This window comes from Triticum aestivum, chromosome 7A (genome assembly GCF_018294505.1).
Source record: "Triticum aestivum cultivar Chinese Spring chromosome 7A, IWGSC CS RefSeq v2.1, whole genome shotgun sequence".
In the NCBI taxonomy this organism is placed as follows: Eukaryota; Viridiplantae; Streptophyta; class Magnoliopsida; order Poales; family Poaceae; genus Triticum; species Triticum aestivum.
In genome coordinates, this window is record NC_057812.1 from 602,284,958 (window position 1) to 602,300,733 (window position 15,776).

Sequence of the window (15,776 nt, forward strand, 5' to 3'; positions counted from 1 at the left end):
AATATCGGCAGATCTTTGCCTGGTTCTTCTTGGTCCATCATGAAACTGACGAATACTAGGAGTCCACTGAAAGGAAAACACAATCGCAATGACAATGAAACAAAAGAAGAGTGAGGATCGGTTACTGCTTTGCAAAAGTTCTTTTTTCCTCTGAACGAAAATATACCAACATCACAGATCCGCTTACCTTCCCTTTGTTCGGAGAGAAGAACAGTGGCAGATGCAAGTGTTGCCTTTCTTGAAGACGGTGAGGGAGAAGGGGATTCAGCGAAGAGTGAAATGATGGTTGCTTCGTCCTTCAAACTTAGACTATGGGGAGGTGGGGTTTTGTGATACGACGGCTCATTACTGCCGCGCTACGACTGGGGTGACTCTCCGCCTGCATACTGCCTTCTAAGTTGGTGGATGGCATTTGGGCCCGCGCGCTGCATGGCCCGCATGTCGGTGAACAAAAGTATAACGACATTCAGTAGAGGGAGACGTTTCAATGACCTAGGAGGAGCCATAAGCGGTAGAGTGTCTCCACTATAGTATTAGTAATTGTTTTTCTGGGTAGCTGTAGAGTGTCTCCACTGTACTAGTACTAATTGTTTCTCGGGTCCCAAGACAAAACGGCCCATCCACACTAGTAAATAGTAAAATCAATTCAAAAACCTGGGTGCTCTTCTTCCTCCTTGCTCCCACCCACCTCACGTCAACTCGCTCCACTCGTACCCCCAAATTCCTCACCTCACTCCTACAGAAAACCCCAGCTCCCCTTCTTCCTCACTCCTAACAAAAAACCCCAGCTCCCCTTCTTCTTCTTCACTTGCACTACAACTAGGCTCGTCGTTCGTTACTCTGCTCAAATCCGTGAGCATGACGCGACGCCCTTGACGAAAATGGAGTCGGCTGACCCCAGCGCCAAGAAGATGAGGCTCCCGCCAGCGGCGACGCCTGTTGTAGATCCCGCACCCGGCAGCGCGGGGAGAAGCGGCGACCCTGCCCCCACCGGATCCCAGGAACCCGTAGAATCTCGGGTGGACCGCATCAGCGATCTCCCGAACGCCATCCTTGGGGAGATCATCTCGCTTCTCCCCACCAAGGATAGCTACCGCACCCAAGTCCTCTCAATTCGGTGGCGCCCTCTATGGCGCGCCGTTCCCCTTAATCTCAACTGTCGTCAGCTATCTCTCTTCAATGATTTTGAAATCCCCAAAGCCATCATCTCCTCCCACCAGGGCTCTGTTCAAAGCCTCTCCATCCCGTCATGCTACCTGAGCAAGCATACCATGCCCTGCACGGTGGACGCCTGGCTGGAATCCCCTGAATTCATAGAACTACAGCTGCTTGAGTTCTACTATTCCCATGGGAATCACATACCACATACCGAATGCCATGAACTTGTGCCCTCAGCACCGATGTCCATCTCGGGGTTTTCGTCCTCTCTCCCCACCGCCACCTTTGCGCAGTGCTACCTACCAGACAATCTGGTACTAAACCTTCGACTCCCATTTCTCAAGAAACTTCCACTTGTGCGGGTTCGTATATCGGAGGCCTCATTGCACATCATCAACCACTCCAGTTGCCCTGCGCTGGAGTGCTTGGTGCTTGTTTTCAAAGTTAGAATCGGCTGTCTCCAAATAAAGTCGCCTAACCTTGTAAGATTTGAAATTTGTTTTGACAGAAGGCAGCTCATCATCCAAGATGCCCCTTCACTTCAAAGGTTGATCCTTGATTCTAGTTATTCGTCGTTGCAAATAACCGTCCTCTCTGCGCCTAAACTGGAGACCTTGGGTGTAATACATGATCTCTATGCTCATTTCAATATGGTGTTTAGCTCCACAGTTCTTCAGGTACTTTATATTATCATCTGCACTTGTAACCATAAGCTGCATTTTAAATTTCTGCGCATAATTTATATATCATCTTGGAGTACACATTTTGTACTAATATTATGTTCTATGCTCAATGAAGAGTTTCTCCATGGATGGCCTATCCATGGTGCTAGATTCTGTCAAGATCTTATATATCCAAATGAATAGTTTTGATCTAAACAAGATTATTAGCTTGCTGCAATGCTTTCCATGTCTGGAGAAGTTGTATATAAAGGTGATAATTTCACACACATTGGAAGCCCGCATATAGTGTACTAGAATTAACTGTTCAGGTGTTGCTCTTTTGACACTCTTCTTTTAGACCTTAACCGTTTTCAATCTTCATGTCTATTTAGGCAACAGGACGGGGTAAGAAAGTTATAACCAATCGGTGGATTCGTAAGCATCGGGATTTTCTCACTTCTCATGAGATTCGATTGAAGACAATAACGCTAGAACGATATATAGCCAACCGTGCAAACACAAGATTTGTCACATTCTTCCTGCTGAATATCAGCAGCATGGTTTTGACGGATGGGTATGTCGAAGAGCAAAAAAAGGAGTTTCAGGTGGGCAAAAGAGCTTCTGAACGTGTCGGGCTTCTATTTACAACATATTGTGGTCATAATCTAGTAAATTTTATGAGCCAGGATGTTCATTCTATGGACCCGACCGATCCATTTGACTGTGACTGCCGAAAACAGTGCTGGATTAGATGTTGTTGCCCTTTTCAATCTAGTTTTTTTTGTAAACCTGATGAACAATTAACCCTCGTGCTTTTGTATAGTTTGTAAGCTGGAGTTAGATGTTCCTGCCCTTTCCAACTCGGTTGTGACTGTCATATTTTCTTTGAAACAAGGCAAATGGGTTGCCATTCGTTTAATTTAGAGTGAAATATTGTAACAAATCCAAACCAAGGGAAATAACATCACTCTCGCCGGCTGCTTGAGCTCACTGTGCATTACGGAAGCCAAGTGATTAGCCCCCACCAGCACCCACAAACTTATTTCAAACTAGCACATCAAATGGGCTATAAATTTTCATAGGAAAGGCTGTATGACCGTGACAGATTTGGATTCTGACATTTGGGACCCGTGAGGAAATAGCCTATCCAAGGTGGTGTCGACTTACTAGCTAGTCAACAAACGATTCTGCCAATCAGCCGTTGGATTGACATCCAACATCTATCATGTATCTTCTATCTCTTGTCTTCTTCTTCCTCCAATCAATGAAACCAAGCCACCCCGTCGGCTCCGCCTGCTCCCGCCTCCCATGGCTGGTTGCGCCTCCGCCGCCCTACCGTACGTACCCTCCAACGTTGGCGAGTCCCTCCCTCTATTCCCCCACACGTCCTGTTATTCTCCGGCAATGTGAGCCCCAACACGCACCCGCGCCCGAACCAGTCAACCCTCGTACTCCCCTCCGGCTGTGACTGGACCGGCGCATCTTCAACGGCCCCTGTTCGTTCCGTCCGAGGCCTCGCCGCCGTCCTCCGCCTTGCGGCCTTGGTTCGCCCGCTGTGCGCGGTGCGCCGCCCTCATGCGTTGTCAACGTCGTCAACAACCGAGAGGAACAAGGTGATGACTGTACGTGGAGAGTATGACAGTAGGGACCCACCAGCGTCATGGCAGTACGCAAGCAAGTGCCTCTATAGTACAAGCCCAAAAATATGGTTCCTCCTAATGGTTGGACATCTGGGGCTCACGCCATTATCAATGTAGTCAATAAACAAGAGAATTACACTACGAGCGGCTGACACCAGGGACCCAGCAAGTCGCGCAGTTTTTTTTGAGGAACAAGCGGTTGTTATTTATACTAGTTTTAGCGACGGATCAGGGTAACAACGGGGCTGTGCGGGGGCTGTGGCCCGTCTAGCCAGGGTTTTATTTATGTTTACCACATCATGAGCCCAGTTGTGTTTTTTCTTGCTGAAAATGGCTAGCCCAGTTCTATTTTTTAAAGAAATGCCCAAACAAGGCCTACATGCTTTATCGGCCCTGCTGGGCTGCAAATCTTTCAATACGAGGACAGTTTCATTCGGTTTGCCCAGAAATGGGTTGTACATTTTTAAAACACATCAAACCGGGAATTAGCTTCAATTTTTTTTCATTACAAGATCTTAAATTCCATTGATTTTTATGCATGGACAATTATTTGGATTTTATATTTATATAAATTATTTTTTGAAAATTGTTTGAATGTGAATCGATATTTCTGGATTAAAAACAGCTGACCGCACCGAAATATGCAAAATTTCGTATACTTTTTAACCGTGGGCACAATATGGGGTGTGATGCTAACAAAAAGAAGATGGGCTCCAAAAAAATTCTTAAGAATTAACAATGGCAGATGGGTTGTATGCTGTTTTCCACAGATTTGAGGTTCACTTCTGCGCCTACTACAGGTTGAAGCGTATGCTTTCATAAAAAAAAGGTTGACGCACACGCAATGCCCTGTCAACTTAGTCAACACATGAGAGTAGTGACTGTTGGATGTCCATCCAACGACTGTCGTGCTTCTTCAATCTCTGCTCTTCATGCTCAAGCCGCTCAAACAAGCGCCGGCGGGACTGCCTGCTCCCTCCTCCCGCGGCCGGCTATGCTGTCGCGCAGGCCTCACAGCCCCACCGTACTCCCATCACTGGCCTAGCCATCCCTCTAGTCACCCACACATGCTGTTATTCTCCGGCGACGGCAGACTAACCAGTAAACCCTCGTACTCCTCCGCGTGGGAAACAACTGCCGAGTATTCCCTGGCTCCGTGTCGTTCCCTTCCTAGGCCTCGATGTCGTCCACCGCCCTGTTGCTCTCGGCGCAGCCTGGTCAACGTGGTCAATGAACGACATCCATCAGAAGTGGACTATATGTGGAGAGGCTGACAGCTAGGTCCATGGCCACACGCAAGGAAATTCCTCCTTATTACACGCAAAATAATGATTCCTCCACCTGACAGCTAGGACCCACAGGAAGGTCCTCTGTATTTCGCGAAAAAATGTTCCCCCCGCTGACAGGTCGGACCCACCAGCTATATCTTCGCACGCAAGGAAGTGCCTCCTTATTACGCCCAAAAAAATGAATACCCCCTACTAGCTAGGACCCACGATATTGTTGGGCTGACTTGTGGGCCTACTAAGTTGACAGGGACGGAGAGCTTTGTGAACTTAGTCAATACTCCAGTGACCGTATGATGTCCATCCAATGGCCATAGTGCTTCTTCAACCTCTGGTCTTCTTGCTCCAGCCGCCCAAAGCAGCGCCGATCGTGCCGCCTACTACTACCTCCCGTGGCAAGCTGTGCTACCTCGGAGGCCTCACCGCCCCCATACTACTCCCACCACTGGCGAGGCCATCCCTCCACTCACCCACACCCCCTGTTTTTCTGCGGCGACGGCAGCCTCACACCGCAGCCAAACCAGTGAACGCTCGTACTCCTCTCCGCGTGGGCATCCACTGCCGCGTCTTGCACGGCTCCGCGTCATCCCTTTCCTAGGCCTCGCCGTCGTCCACCGCCGTGGTGCTCTCGGCATGGCGTGGTCAATGTGGTCAACGACCGACTTCCATCAGAAGAGTATTGTACGTGGAGAGGCTGACAGCTGGGTCCACGGCATCCGCAAGGAAGTGCCTCCTTATTACGCGGAAAATAATTATTCCTCCACCTGACAGCGGGGACCCACCGGACGGGCCACCAGTATTTTGCAAAAAAATCATTTCCCCTTGACTGCTGGAACCCATCGGACGGGCCACCGTATTTCGCCAAAAAACGTTCCCCCCACTGTCAGCTCGGACCCACTGGAAGTGCCTCCTTATTACGCACAAAAAAATGAATACTCCCCCGACTAGCTGGGACCCACCTTGCTGGGAGGCTGACTTGTGGGCCTACTAAGTTGACGGGGACGAAGTGCTTTGTCAACTTAGTCAATATGAACGACTCTAGCTCCAGTGACTGTATGATGTCCATCCAACGGCCGTAGTGCTTATTCAACCTGTAGTCTTCTTGCTCTAGCCGCCCAAAGCAGCGCCGGTCATGCCGCATACTCCTGCCTCCCGTGGCCGGCTATGCTGCCGTAGAGGACTCACCGCCCCTACTATTCCCACCGCTGGCCAGGCCCTGCGGCGACGGCAGCCTCACACCACAGCCGAACCAGTGAACCCTCGTAGTCCTCTCCGCGCGGGCTTCCACTGCCGCGTCGTCCCCTTCCTAGGCGTCGCCGTCGTCCACCGCCGTGGTGCTCTCCGCGTGGCGTGGTCTACGTGGTCAAGCAACGACTTCCATCGGAAGAGTACTTTACATGGAGAGGCTGACAGCTGGGTCCACGGCCACAGCCCAGTTTTTTTGTGATTTGCCAAGTAAGTCGCTTTGTCAGGCCTGTTGGGCTGCAAATCTTTCAAGACGAGGAGAGCTTTCATTCGGCTGGCCGAGAAAATGGCCCATCACTAATGAGAAATGGGTTGTGCATTTTTAAAACACATCAAACCGGCAATTAGTTTCAAATATCTTTTTTTCATTTCAAGATTTTAAATTACATTAATTTTTATGCGTGGAGAATTTGTAGGATTTTATATTGATATACATTTATTTTTAAAATCAGTTTGAATCTGAGTCAAAATTTCGGGATTAAAAACAGTTCGGACCGCACCGAAATATGCAAAATTTCGTATAATTTTTTAACCGTTGCTACAATATGGACTGTAATGCTAACAAAAGGAATATGGGCGCCAAAAAAACCATAAGAATTAGCAAATGGGCTGTAAATTATTAGAAATAATGGTAGATGGGCTGTATGCTATTTTCCACAGATTTGAGGCTTTCCTAAAAAATGTTGACGCATAAGCACTGACTGTTGGATGTCCATCCAACGGCCGTCGTGCTTCTTCAATCTCTGCTCTTCCTGCTCCGGCCGCTCAAACAAGCGCCGATGGGACTGCCTGCTCCCTCCTCCTCGCGGCCGGTTGTGCTGCCGTGCAGGCCTCACCGCCCGACCGTACTCCCATCGCTGGCCTAGCCATCCCTCTACTCACCCACACCTGCTGTTATTCTCCGGCGCGACGGCAGATGAACCAGTAAACCCTCGTACAGTCGTACTCCCCTCCGCATGGGAAACAACTGCCGATTGTTCCCTGCCTCTGTGTCGTCCCCTTCCTAGGCCTCGCCGTCGTCCACCGCCCTGGTGCTCTCGGCGCAGCCTGGTCAACGTGGTCAACGACCGACATGCATATTAAGTGGACTTTATGTGGAGAGGCCGACAGCTGGATCCACGGCCGCATGCAATGAAATGCCTCCTTACTACGTGCAAAATAATGATTCCTCCACCTGACATCAGGGACCTACCGAAAGGGCGTCTGTATTTCGCGAAAAAAACGTTACTGCTGCTGACGGCTCAGACCCACCAGCTATATGTTCGCACGCAAGGAAGTGCCTCCTTATTACGAAAAAAATGAATACTCCCCCTATTAGCTGGGACCCAGTATAGTGGCAGGCTGACTTGTGGGCCTACTAAGTTGACGGGGACGGAGGGCTTTGTCAACTTAGTCAATATGCATGATTCTAGCTCCAATGACCGTACGATGTCCATCCAAGGCCGTGGTGCTTCTTCAACCTCTGGTCTTCTTGCTCCAGCCGCCCTAACCAGCGCCAGTCGTGCCTTGTGCTCCTGCCTCCCGTGGCCGGCTGTGATGCGGCGGAGGCCTCACCGCCCCTACTACTCCCACCGCTGGCTAGGCCATCCCTCTACTCACCCACACCCCCTGTTATTCTGCGGCGACGGCAGCCTCACACCGCAGCGAACCAGTGAACCCTGGTACTCCTCTACGTGTGGGCATCCACTGTCGCGTCTTCCCCGGCTCCGCGTCGTCCCCTTCCTAGGCCTCACCATCGTCCACCGCCCTGGTGCTCTCGGTGCAGCGTGGTCAACGTGGTCAAGGAACGGCTTCCATCGGACGTGGACTGTACGTGGAGAGGCTGACAGCTGGATCCATGGATGCAGCAAGGAAGTGCCTCCTTATTACGTGCAAAATAATTATTCCTCCACCTGACAGCGGGACCCACTGGACGGGCCACCGTATTTCGCCCCCTGACTGCTGGGATCCACCAGCTACATCTTCGCACGCAAGGAAGTGCCTGACAGTTGGGACCCACCTAGTCGAAGTGTACGTAGCGTTGTCATTCTGGTCGCGAACGTGTACATACATATATACTAGTCGATGTAGAGGCACACACGTGTCGTAGTAGAGGCGACCAGGGTGTAAGAAAGAAAATACGGCCACATATGTGTACATACGGGCGGGGTCTCGAACGCCTACTCGCGCATACGTACGACCAGGGCTCGTGTACATGGCTGGGTAGGAACAAAGAAACAGCGTCGTTGTTGTGTTCATGGGGAGGCAACGGAATGCATCATGTTCATGGGGAGGCGACGGAAGCGTCGTGTTCATGGGGAGGCAATAGAATGCCTCATATTCATCAGGAGGGCTTGGACGGAATAGGCAATGGAAACGAGGCCTGGCGTACTACAGAACGGAGGAAACAACCTTGTGTTCGACCGGCCATGTTCGAAACGGGATCCTATTCATTGGGAGGGGTCTGGCGTACCGCAAAACGGAGGAAACGGACCTCCTACGGTCGAAACGGGGGTCCTGTTGATCGGGAGGGGTGTGGCGTACCGCAAAACGGATGAAACGGACTTGTGTTTGAGCGCTATGGTCGAAACGGGGGTCCTGTTCATCGGGAGGGGTGTGGCGTACCGCAAAACGGGACTCCACGGGATACTGTTCATCTCCACCGTCGACCCCCTCTAGCCTCCACGAGCTACTGTTCATCCACCGTCGACCTCCTCCAGCCTCCACCTGCGAATGTTAATCCATGGGCTCCTGTTCATCCAGCCTCCACCGCGCGCTACTCCACCGGTTACTGTTCAACCAGCCCTCTCCACGGGCTACTGTTCAACCACCCCTCCACGGGCTACTGTTCATCCTGCCCTCCACGGGGTGGTCCTGTTCATCCAGCCCTCCACGGGGTCCTGTTCATCCAGCCCCAACCAGCTCGATCGATCGGGGTCCTGTTCATCTAGAGGCAACACCACGGGGTCCTGTTCATCCACCCCCACCGAGAACTATTCATCCAAACCCCCCGGCAACTCTCACTATTCACCCAGAGGCAGCATCGATCGGCTTCAGTTAGCAGCAATAGCAAAGGATCGCTCGATCGGGTTCAGTTAACAGCCATCGATCAGTCGCTCGGGTTCAGTAACGTGTAGCCTGCAGTGCAATCGCTCGGGTTCAGTTAGAGCCCAACGCCTCGCTCGGGTTCAGTTAGAGCCAACGCCTCGCACACATGCGCGTACGTGTACGAGAGAAACGCGCAGCGCTTGGCCCCCGACCTCCCACCGTAACCAGGAACTCCCCGAATTTTTCCTCCCCCTTGCTTCTACCATGGTTTTTTTCTGTCATGGACGGCCCAAAGAATGTCATGCAGCTGTGTCTCCAGCCCGCCCAGGACGAAAAGCCCATTTTCTGTCATGATTTTTTGTCATAGAAGTAGGAGCCCACCACATCTATGATGATACCGGGTTTTGTCACAATTATCGTCATAGAAGTGTCATATGTATGACAGAAAAAAAATTCTTCGGCCCAAAATGTCATGAATGTGTCTTTTTTTTTGTAGTGACATGACCCGGCAATACTCCTCCGGTTTAACCACGCTTGCTTATAATTTGGTTCCACATAATATACTTGCCTTTTTCAACTTTGTCCAGTTTAAAGAAGAATCCTTAATCCGGTAGGTACCATTAGTCCCCTTTTAAGCTACCATCAAAAATATATGCGTTCTTAAATGTTCATTCCCCGACTTAATCTGTTAGCCTGTTTATAGCATTTTACCTTTTAATCAATGGTCTAGCTTGATAGCATGATCTTAAGCCGGTGATACTTATTTCGTTTAGGCCTTTTTCCTCCAAAATGGTCAAGACTGTCACCGCCTGCAACTGGGTCGTTTCCCGGGTCACCGAAAAAGATCTGAACGAATATGTTCAGACTGGCGTCCTAGCCAAAAAATATGTCATTCATTGGAGGGTTCCAGGCAATGAAACTCATCCCGAGCCCAAGGATGGTGAAGTGATTGTCTTTACTGATCACATAAACCGGAGCTTCAGCCCTCCCAGGTCAAAATTCTTCCGTGATGTGCTGCACTTTTTCAAGCTTCATCCCCAAGATAGTGGACCCAACTCTATTTCAAACATCTGTAACTTCCAAGTATTCTGCGAGGTGTACCTTCAATAGGAGCCCACCGTAGAACTATTCAGAGAGTTCTATTACTTAAACCGGCAGAACGAATTCACGGACGGGCCCAGCCTGGAGCTAGGCGGAATTTCTATTCAGCACTGGAAAGAAGCCACCTTCCCAGCTGCCACTCTTCCCAGTCATCCCAAAGACCGAAACCAAACTTGGTTGTATTGCAAAGATACTTCTCCAGAAGGGGAAAATCCCTTGCCGGGTTATCGCGCCAGCCGTCTTAGCAACAGACATCATCTTCCAGACCGTATCAGCACATCGGGGCAGAAGAAATACATGCCAGTTGTTTCAAAGATCCGGGAATTGATGGCCAACAACTTGATCGGGATTGATCTGGTTCGATGTTGGGTCGCCTCGAAAATCTTGCCTCTAAGCCGCCGGTCCGGCTTAATGTGTGAGTACACCGGTGTGTTAACAGATCCGCAATGCCACTGTCAGATTGAAATAACTGATGAAGATAGACTGCAACCAAGTCGGATTGAGTCTGTTCTGCGTCCTTAATAAGCCGCCAGCTGTAAGTTTTGAATCAAGCTCATACTTGGAATCAAGTTTTCATTGGTACTGTCTGCTCATATCCATTCAATTTTTACAGGACAATTCACCTTTTTGGAGCAAGAAGCTATAGGATAAACCAGCCATGAAACCCCGGACGAAGAGCAAGGCTATCAAAAAGCCTCCTAAGAAGAAGACAAATCCTGCCGAATTATTCAATTTGGATGACAAAGATGATGATGACGAGTCAGAGATAGAACTTGATTCCCTTGGCTCGTTTTTTGTACACCTTATTGACAATGACTATTATTAGGATGAAGTGGAGGCCAACTTTGCAGATGATGCAGAGGTAATTACTCTTTCCTCCAGCTCAGAAACTCTTCCAACACAGAAAACTCGACAAGCAAGACAGAAAGTACGATTTTTCTCACCCGTTAGCTCACTTGGATCCCAACTTTCTTTTAAAGAAGCAGCAACATGAAGCTCGCCGCACAACCCAAAATAGCAGCGGTAGAGTTTTATCCTCCGGCTTACCAAACACCCCAGCACCTAACAAACGTCGACAGGAGGTTTCAAATATTTCTGACTTATCTTATCCTATGGCGGGTATTTTTCGACAACCTCTTAACCCATCTGAGTCAAACTATCATGGAACATATCATTCCTCCTCCGGCGACTCGACGGGAACTCAAATCCCAGTATTCAAGACTGTGCCTGGGTAAGGGTGTATTACGGTGTCCTGAACTAGGGGGTACTGAATACGTCGTCTCGCGAACAGGTGTATAGGGCTGAGGACCCCGATGGCGGTTCACTCATGGGCCACTTCGGGCAGCCCATGCCGCATACAAGGAGGATTCCACAAGACTTGGCGCCCAAGACAAGGACTCCTCTAACCCCTAGGCCTCCGGTGTGTTATATAAACCGAGGCCAGACTAGTCAATAGATCATCTTATATTCATAAGATCAATCTCGTGGTAGATACATGTACTCCGTACTACACCCCATATGAATACAATCAAAAGCAGGACATAGAGTTTTACCTCCATCAAGAGGGCCCGAACCTGGGTAAAATCCCGTGTCCATGTTATCATTGCTCCAAGACACCTAGCTTAGGACCCCTACTATGAGATATGCCAGATATAGAACCGACATTGGTGCTTTCATTGAGAGCCTGCTAACAGTCGCCATGGTGTGATGGGAATTCATACCATCTTCGGCGCGATCTACGTGTCAGAACCGATCCTTATTGTCGATGTCGGCATCTTCGTTGCGGGCTCGATTAGTCACCTTGGCTCGACTGTGGACTGCGCTCCATCTTAGATCATTATGCTCGGACAAGGGCCTTCATTATCAACTCCGATTTGTATCAAGATCATGAAGGAATCATTGATGGAGCTCGGGCGCTCAACGTCAACATTGCCCTCGAGCGACCGTGTTGTTTTTCTGGACAGCAAACCTATATCCGCCGCCACCGCCTCCTCGAGCGTCACTTTGATGATTGCTTTGGTGGAATTGTGCGGAATTGAGTGTACAACAACCCTATGAAATTTCATCGTGTTTTGATGGAGGAATCTTTGACGATCTATGATATACTGGAGGCCTGTCGAGTCTTGACGGAAATCTGGACGAGTTTAGGGCGTGGTCTCCAGAGACTAGCTCGGATGTCATTTGGAAGATCCAACCATTCATCTTCTGAGGAATTTCCATATCTACCACCTCTCAACATTTCAGCTCGATCTGACCGTTCAAACTTCGGGAACCTTCCAATTTGTGAATCACTTTTCGGATCTGTTTTTTACACGAATACGAATCCGACCCGAGTTCATCTTTCTTCATGAACGGGATATTTGACAACCTTTTTGAAAGAATCTCTTTCTAGGGTATTGTGCACTGAATAGATGGACGCATGACGGTGAGAAGTACGACGCGGTGAACTCCATCAAACTCACTAGAGAGGTTTTGGCCTTACTTGATGTACCTAAACATCAAGCTGCAATGCTACCGGGACATGGTTGGCGGCCACCTGAATCGGATCACATAAAGATCAACACCGATGCAGCTGTGCGGTTCGTAGAGGAGAAAAGCGGAGCGGGGGGTGTCGCACGCTCCCAGACAGCACTAATGGGCACTTGGTGCAAGCCCCATCTTGGGGTCACTGATCCTATGATCGCTGAGGCACTAGCCCTACGGGATGGAGTAATCTTCGCAAATCTGAGAGGCTATGCCAATGTGATAATGGAGACTGACAGTCTGGAGATTGTTAATCTTTGGAACACTCGTCGCAACAGTCGCTCTGTTGTGGCACCAGTTTTCTTCGAAATTGATGAGCTAGCGGATAGTTTCCATTCTTTTGTAATTCAGCATGTTAGTAGATCTGCAAATGGTCCAGCACACTTGTGTGCCCAGCGTGCATGCAATGTGTCTGTAACCGAGAGTTGGCTCTTTGAGACTCCAAGTTTCCTGGTTAGTAGCCTATTGGCTGACTGCCCAGCGAACACTTTTGTTTGAATAAAGCTCAGAAGTTCTATGCAAAAAAGGGTATTGTGCACTGTTCTTAAACCCATCTCTCCCTATATATATAATAAAGTACGGATTGACTTTGGTTCACCATTTAATACGCTTCTTCCCGTGAATTTACACTTTCAGTTTAAATTTAAAACATACACACGAGGTGGTACTAATTTAGGGAACGGTGTGTAGTTTCGTCCATCGTCAAACGTTTCGTGATCCCCAACTCGCACCAAGCGAATCCTCCCGCACACCCTGCCCCCACCGCACCCATCGTCCCCAATCCCGCACGCGCCACCGCCCCCGTCGCCAGCATCGACAGCCGGCAGCCTCGCAGGGCTGGGGATGAAGGGCACGACCTAGCCAAGGGACGGCCATGGAGGGCAGCAGGCATGAGAAGGGGAGCCGAAGGGAAGGAAGGAGGGTGGCGTGACGGCCGAAAGCTTCACCGAAACCAGGTGGATGGCGGCGCTTCCGTGTGAGGCATGACGGGGGGTAGGGTCATGGGTAGTCATGGCCACAAGGCTCCATGGTGAGTAGCTTGCAGCGGCAGCAACCGCGCTGGACAAGAGGAAGGCGAGGGCAGTAGCGGAGCTCTGAGATCGACGGTGTTTGGAGTGCACGACGAGGCGAAGCAAAAGGAGGCGCAGGGGATGGAGCCCTCTCCTTGCCCAGATTGGTCTGACCGAGGCCATGGGATCCCTTGCTCGAGTGTTTTCTTTGCCAGAATCAGGAAAACCTGCCGGTGCCCGTGCGAGCCGCCGCCATGCCAATATCCGGGAAGCATGTCGCCGCCCCCTCTAGGCATCGCACCGCACCTCCATAACCCCTGACACGTCCTCCTCTGGCCTTCTGCCACGTTCATGGTTCTCTCTCCTCGTGGTTCCTCCTTTCAAAATCGGCTCACCATGAGGACAACACGATTGCAGGAACCATGGCCGGAGGTTGTCTCACAACCTCGAACTGATCTGAGGGGGCTTCAAGGCAAGAGCTCCACGAGAAACAAGTTGTGGCCATGGCGTGCTATCTATCCCAAGTCCTCTTTCTGGACACGGTAGCCAGATCTCATTACCCAAGTTCACTCTTTCTGAAAAATCAAAGCCCTCACATGTGCATCGTTGATGAGGCAGCCTCGGCATTACTGTTTGACATATTCCTTTGCCAATTCCTCGCTAGGCAAGTAACCTTCCATATCGAAATTAACTTCTGTATGATCTGACATGTCGAGCTCATCACAAGGACCATAAAAATCGGCTCTATCTGTGATGTCCAATAAAAAAGGGGAACTATAGCCTGAGATCGAAAAACTTTCTTGTCATTTGTGATTTTGCAGTGGGACTTGCTTATGGAGACGTTCGCTCTGGGTTAAAGCTTAAGAGTAATGATGCTTTTGACCATTTAATTAGTGTTTAAGTATGCCCTCTCTTCTTGCCCTTCAGCTGGCATCACTGATAAGGTTGTAATTTGTAATTTGCTGGTGCAGTGTTGCTCTGCTTTTATTTGGGGATTCCCTTGGGATCTAATTTTGAACTGTCAAAGCTAGTTTGTTGGGTGTCGGTTGGTTTAACATGATGCTATAATGTCGTACAGAGAGATATGTTTTTGCAGTAGAAGTGGCCGGTTAGTTAATTTGAGATTTGTGACTTTTGTTCTTCAGGCCTGAAGCTTTTGGTTTCGGTCCGGCAGTTAAAAGTTGCATTGGCTCGTAAAAAACTTCATGTGAATGGACCAGTAGGGGGAGCATAGCTTCATATGGAAAATAATTCTCCATGGTGGGAAAATTTGTTATTTGACATGATTATATAGAGACACAGCTAGCAGTGTTTAAATATGGGTTCATCTCAACCTATGATTCCTATGTATATAATTTTTGGGGCTAGAACTGCGGCCACTGCCCACCACCATTACAAGTCAATGCTAGGACCTCCTTGGATGTACTCATGCATGCTTTGTCAGATCCTTTTCTTTTGTATCGATTTATGAACCGATGGCATCCAAGACTAACTACCCCGTACATGTACTCCACTAAGTAAGGATAGCTCATAAATATTTTGGCCTTTTTGTCGAAACGCTAACCAAAATCACTGAAATTCACTAAATTAGGTGGTTTCGGTTGGTCATGAAAATTTTCTGAAACTGAAAGTGAAAACCATAGAATACTAAAGGTGTTTGCAGCCTGTAATTAGCGCCCTACTTAGCATCAAACATTGGAGAGGGCATTTAGATGATTTTAAATTTTATGACTTCGTATATATTTAGCCTGCTTTTAGCCTGCTGCTGCTATTGTCCCTCTGTACACACATGCACATTTGACTGATGAAGAAAATGTCCCAAATCATCAAACCCCTGATTATGTGTTGTGCTCTTGCAAGACTAAAACTGACACATTCTCTTCTAGATGTTAATGATGTTCGATTGCACGTGGTGGTTGTGTCGTTGAAGCTCAGATGATCGAGTGTTTATGCACAACTGAAGTTGGCACATTCAGTTCTGCATATATTGAACAACTTTTAGAACTTCTGAAAGCAAAGAGCATGAGAACCATCCTCTAGGCTCTACTGTACCTCCCATAGATTTTTTTACTTCCAAAACTTATGATGAACACAGCAGGTTCCAATGCAATTTCACTTGACAGA